Source organism: Megalobrama amblycephala, linkage group LG12 (genome assembly GCF_018812025.1).
Source record: "Megalobrama amblycephala isolate DHTTF-2021 linkage group LG12, ASM1881202v1, whole genome shotgun sequence".
Lineage (NCBI taxonomy): Eukaryota > Metazoa > Chordata > Actinopteri > Cypriniformes > Xenocyprididae > Megalobrama > Megalobrama amblycephala.
This window is the reverse complement of record NC_063055.1, coordinates 2588768-2595189: the sequence shown is the minus strand read 5'-3', so window position 1 is coordinate 2595189 and position 6422 is coordinate 2588768. Positions and strand designations below refer to the sequence as shown.

Here is a 6422-nt window from a genome sequence, read left to right as displayed (position 1 = left end):
CAGTAGTTCTTCATTAACACTCAACTACTATTAACTACTAAGGAATATGTGTTAACTAATCAGTATGTCATAGCGTTTTTTAATTGTGTTAAGTAATTATTAGTTAATCAGTAACTAATCAATTCAGTCATGCCTCCTGAATAACTACGATTAAGTAACTACTAATTCAGCTTCAGAAGGAATAACTATTAAGTAACTATTAATAACTATTAAGTAACTATTAATGAACTGTGAAACTCAGTATCAGGTTACCTTTCTTCTTTACTACTAATGTTAGTTGATTTACTTAGATTTATGCCTACTGTACTGATATATATATATATATATATATATATATATATATATATATATATATATATATGCTCTGCAAATATTGTTAAACATTTGTTCATTTGCGCCACTGTATGTTTCTGTCGGTGGGTGCTATAATGTTGCACGTCTTGCATCACAGCATCACAGCATCACATGCAGGTCAAAGTTTGAGCGCACACATGTAATATCTGTGAGTTTTGTAATATCTCCTGTTTTGCAAGAGAAAAGGGACTGGGATTCCAACTGTCAGCGGAGAGGTACATCGCTCTCGCATTATAACAATGCGCTGGCGACACTTAAACTAAACACTGTAGATACCACATTAATGAACTGTAGAATTAGAAGAAAGTTGTTTATTCATTTATGTTTTTTAAACGAATGGTGAATTCTTCGTGTTTTTCCTCGTGCTCGACCATTTCCGTGGATGGCGCTTGAGAGTGTTCATTTTTTTATTCAAGTGTTGTCTGCAACCAGAAAATCAGGATGGATCCGTGACCTGCCAATACCTCAGGTATGTTTATGGCCTTATATATATTTTGTGTCTGTTTTTACTCAAGATATTTCACATTACTATTATAAAGTGATGCCAAATGAGTTCTGTATTTAAGGCAATGATCATTACCACATCATGCTCAAAGAATTACTTCAAACCCACTGATAATTAATAAAGAATTACCACATCATTCTCAAGGAACTACTAAGAACCTGGAACAGTATTCTAAAGTGAAAACAATGGGAACCCATTGATAATTAATGAAGAATTACCACATCATTCTCAAGGAACTACTAAGAACCTGGAACAGTATTCTAAAGTGAAAACAATGGGAACCCATTGATAATTAATGAAGAATTACCAGATCATTCTCAAGGAATTACTAAGAACCTGGAACAGTATTCTAAAGTGAAAACAATGGGAACCCATTGATAATTAATGAAGAATTACCAGATCATTCTCAAGGAATTACTAAGAACCTGGAACAGTATTCTAAAGTGAAAACAATGGGAACCCATTGATAATTAATGAAGAATTACCAGATCATTCTCAAGGAATTACTAAGAACCTGGAACAGTATTCTAAAGTGAAAACAATGGGAACCCATTGATAATTAATGAACAATTACCAGATCATTCTCAAGGAATTACTAAGAACCTGGAACAGTATTCTAAAGTGAAAACAATGGGAACCCATTGATAATTAATGAAGAATTACCACATCATTCTCAAGGAATTACTAAGAACCTGGAACAGTATTCTAAAGTGAAAACAATGGGAACCCATTGATAATTAATGAAGCTCAATGAAACTGTCAGAGTTTGCCAAACAGTGCAAAGAAATGTGCACAAGGGAGCCACTTCGAAGCATCATCGAGGGAAAAAAGAAGAATGGCATGCTTATTGACCTTTGCCAGAAAAAATAACATGAATTAGATGTATTGGAGAACCATTGGCTGAAAGTTGAAGTTTAGGCATACACATATTTGCTGTCTTCTGTTGTTATATTTGGTAAGTTCCTAGTAATCTGATGTAAAATTTTGGTATTGTTTTCTTGTTTTAGTGTTCACTTTTTTCATTGTATTGTTGTATTTCAATTTTTTGAAAATGTTATTAACACTGCAATAAATGTAAATGTTCTTAAAATGTGTCATCTTTTAAAGTAAAATTACATTTTTTTTTATGTCAGTACTACTTTAGGCTTTATTACTTATGCACAAGGATATTTTCACTTTAGAATACTGTTCCAGGTTCTTAGTAATTCCTTGAGAATGTTGTGGTAATTATTTATTAATTATCAATGGGTTCCCATTGTTTTCACTTTAGAATACTGTTCCAGGTTCTTAGTAGTTCCTTGAGAATGATGTGGTAATTCTTTATTAATTATCAGTGGGTTTGAAGTAATTCTTTGAGCATGATGTGGTAATGATCATTGCCTTAAATACAGAACTCATTTGGCATCACTTTATAATAGTAATGTGAAATATCTTGAGTAAAAACAGACACAAAATATATAAAAGGCCATAAACATACCTGAGGTATTGGCAGGTCACGGATCCATCCTGATTTTCTGGTTGCAGACAACACTTGAATAAAAAAATGAACACTCTCAAGCGCCATCCACGGAAATGGTCGAGCACGAGGAAAAACACGAAGAATTCACCATTCGTTTAAAAAACATAAATGAATAAACAACTTTCTTCTAATTCTACAGTTCATTAATGTGGTATCTACAGTGTTTAGTTTAAGTGTCGCCAGCGCATTGATATAATGCGAGAGCGATGTACCTCTCCGCTGACAGTTGGAATCCCAGTCCCTTTTCTCTTGCAAAACAGGAGATATTACAAAACTCACAGATATTACATGTGTGCGCTCAAACTTTGACCTGCATGTGATGCTGTAATGCAAGACGTGCAACATTATAGCACCCACCGACAGAAACATACAGTGGCGCAAATGAACGAATGTTTAACAATATATATATATATATATATATATATATATATATATATATATATATATATATATATATATATATATATATATATATATATATATATATATATATATATCAGTACAGTAGGCATAAATCTAAGTAAATCAACTAACATTAGTAGTAAAGAAGAAAGGGCCATAACCTGATACTGAGTTTCACAGTTCATTAATAGTTACTTAATAGTTATTCCTCCTGAAGCTGAATTAGTAGTTACTTAATCGTAGTTCTTCAGGAGGCATGACTGAATTGATTAGTTACTGATTAACTAATAGTTACTTAACACAATTAAAAAATGCTATGACATACTGATTATTTAACACATATTCCTTAGTAGTTAATAGTAGTTACTTAAGTGTTAATGAAGAACTACTGATTAATTCTGCAGTAATTCCTTATTAGTTATGCAGTAAGTACGATACAGTATTCTAAAGTGTTACCAATGTACTTTGTCACGACTCATCTGTCTGTGAAGTTTGAACTTTCAAGTCAGTTTAAAGCACAGATATCCTGATGAGACAATAAAGTTTATCAGATGTTCAGATCTGATTGTTAAAAAGGCCATTATATTCATAAGAATAATATGCCTTCTGATATAAATCTCTCTCTCTCTGTTTGCCGAGATTGATTGACACGCAGCATCCAGCACAGCAGCCAATCAGTGCTCGCGGATCGACGTGCAGGTGATCATCCCGCCCATAGCGCTTAGTGCAAAGTTGAAAGCGAGTCCGGCGGAGCGCTGACGCAGATGCTGAACTTTTCCGTTATATGTATATTATATAGTTTTATTCATTGTTCGGGTGTTGTGCGTCTATTCAAAAAAAACCACACACATATACTGAAAGCACCCAACTAAGACAACTCTTCAACTTTTTACTAACAACTGAGTTGTTGTGGTGACAAATAAAGGGTTACTCCCATATTTCAACCATTTTTGCCTACGTCTCTTACCGGACACCCTGTGGCGGGTTTCAAACCTAACCAGCAATATACTCCAATGAGAATGTGCTACCAACAGCTAACTCATTTTTTCATGGTCCTTCGAGCTGGATTGAGACTTGCTGCAGGTTTATAAGATGTCAACATATGCAGAAGATGAGCCAACTGGGCGTGTCAGAAGGAAGACTGCCCTTCCCGCCCGATATGAGGATTATGATCTCACTGGCTTTGCCCTGCCTACGTTGTATCCCGAACCCGTGTCACCACACACTCAGATACCCTCCAACCTGTCAGAAGGTGAAAACCAAGAGGAGGGTGCAACAGCATTCAGTCTTCCGCCGGTTCCAGGTGATGACCCCCAAAGTTCAGAAGATTGGTCCGACACAGACCCAGGCAGGTCTGAGAATGCTATACTTAAGCAACGAAACAGGGATCTCCGCCATGCAAATGAGAATATGCGTCATACTGTACGGATGATGCAACAGGAAAGGGATGCATTGCAGCAGACAAATCAGCAGTTTGCTCAAGAGCTCTCGCAGCTTAAGCGGCAGATGCAGCAGCTACAAATTCAGGTTGATCAACAACAACCTCAGCCCCATCCATCTGCTATTCCTGCCCCTCAACCTCATCTTAGCAAACCTATTCCTGCACCACGCCATGTGAAGCACGTGCAGCCTGCGGCCAGAAGCTTCGGGCCAGTACCAGCACCACGCTTCAGGCGAGACAGTTCAAGTCAAGAACAATCTCCAGTTTTGGTGGCTGCTCCCAGAGACAAAATGTACTCCCCCTATGACATTCCAAGTGCCCAGCCACCCAGTTGAGGGGCGCCAAAGGAAGAAGAACGCTACCACCATGACCGTGATTATTATCCCTCATACCAGCAGGAGTATGAAACCTCCTCACCTTATGATTCTGCCTGGCGCCACAAAATGCCCCATAGTTCTCCAAGACAAGTGCCTCAGTTTGAACCAGAGTCAATGTACAGAGGCCCTACTCCCACCATACCAGACTTTGTACATCCAAACCCGAGAGAGTTTTCACGGTTGAAGATCGCTTTGGAGAACACACTCCCTGCTAGTGCTACGGAAAGGTACAAATTTCAGATTCTTACAGAACATCTCAAGCTAGAAGAAGCATTACTCATCGCTGATTCATACAGCCATTCCCAATACCCCTTCACAAGAACGATGGCCGCACTGGACCAGCAGTATGGTCAGCCACACCAGCTTGCATTACAACGAATAGCAGAACTTATGGATGGCCCAAATATCAGCAGTGGGGACATAAAAGCATTCAGACTGTTTGCACTTAAAGTTCGGTCACTCGTTGGGATGCTGGGGCGACTCGGAAAGAAGGGCACCTTTGAATTGCAGTGTGGCTCCCATGTCTCCAGATTATTGGGGAAATTACCACATGATCTCAGGTCAAGTTTTCGCCGGTTTGCACATCCACACCGTGTTCCAATTCCAACACTTCTGGATCTTTCTGAATGGTTGGAGTACGAAATCCAAGTACAGGAGGACACGTTAAGATTTGCAACTAGCCAACGTAGAGGGCCCACAGCATGGACCAGAGAGGTAATCAGAGAACACAAGCCCTTTAACAAGAATGCAAACATTCTGCTGAACACTGAGAAAGCCCTGCTTGACACAAATACCTCAGCTCCTACTGTGAAAACTGTTCCAAAACCCTACTGCCCCTACTGCGATCAAACTAAGCACTCCTTGAATAACTGCTCAAATTTTAAGCTGCTCACTACGGATCAGAAGCGTACCTGGGTCAAGGAGAACAATCGGTGTTGGCGCTGTGGCAGGAGCCATCAAGCTACGGAGTGCAGTCTGAAAATGCGCTGCAAGCAGTGTAACGGTCGACATCTGCTTGTTCTTCATGACATTACTGTGAAAAGTGCTAAGAGCTCACAGACTGTGCCAATTGAAGCTGCTTCCACTCCTGAAACCAATTCCTGTCTTCTTAATACCATGAACGAGATTCTTCTCATTCGAAAGCCTCCTGCCAGCTGAAAAGTGCTGCTGAAGATAAGTAAAGTAATACTCAGGAATGGAAAACACCACATGAGTGCCTATGCCATCCAGGATGACGGGTCAGAAAGAACCATCCTTCTTCACAGTGCTGCTCAACAGCTTGGCCTCAAAGGTAAACCAGAAGACCTACCGCTCCACACAGTCAGGCAAGAGCTCCAAGTCCTCAGTGGTGCTATGGTGTCATTCTCTATCTCTCCCCTGTCACAGCCCAAGAAGGTGTTCCACATTAAAGGTGCATTTACAGCCCAGCAGCTAAGCCTGGCTGAACATACACATCCAGTCAAAGCTTTAAGGGAGAAATATCAACACCTGAGGGGTCTTCCATTAAGACATCTAGAGACTGTGCGTCCTGTGCTGCTCATCGGGTCTGATAACCCCCATCTGATTACTCCAGTGGAGCCGGTCCGCCTTGGACCACCAGGGGGGCCTGCTGCTGTTAAGACACGGCTTGGGTGGACATTGCAGGGGCCCGTGCAGCATCTCCAGTGGGAAACCAATGAACAACATTGTTTCTTTACCTCATCTCCTGAGACAGATCTCTTTAAGCATGTTGAAAGACTGTGGCAGATGGATGCGCTACCCTGGCGCAATGAGAAGACAAGCACCAGATCCAAACAAGACCGTGAGGCAATCGAGCTCCTTGAT

At 40.0% G+C, this 6422-nt stretch overlaps 1 long non-coding RNA gene across 1 annotated transcript; it reads right to left on the bottom strand.

Moving 5' to 3' along the window:
• Positions 1-1531: 1531 nt before the first annotated feature.
• On the bottom strand, positions 1532-2631 carry LOC125280408. The gene is made up of 3 exons (XR_007187602.1): positions 2591-2631; positions 2337-2389; positions 1532-1711 (listed from the first exon to the last, which is right to left on the bottom strand). It is a non-coding gene; the product is annotated as an uncharacterized LOC125280408 (long non-coding RNA).
• Positions 2632-6422: the final 3791 nt, after the last annotated feature.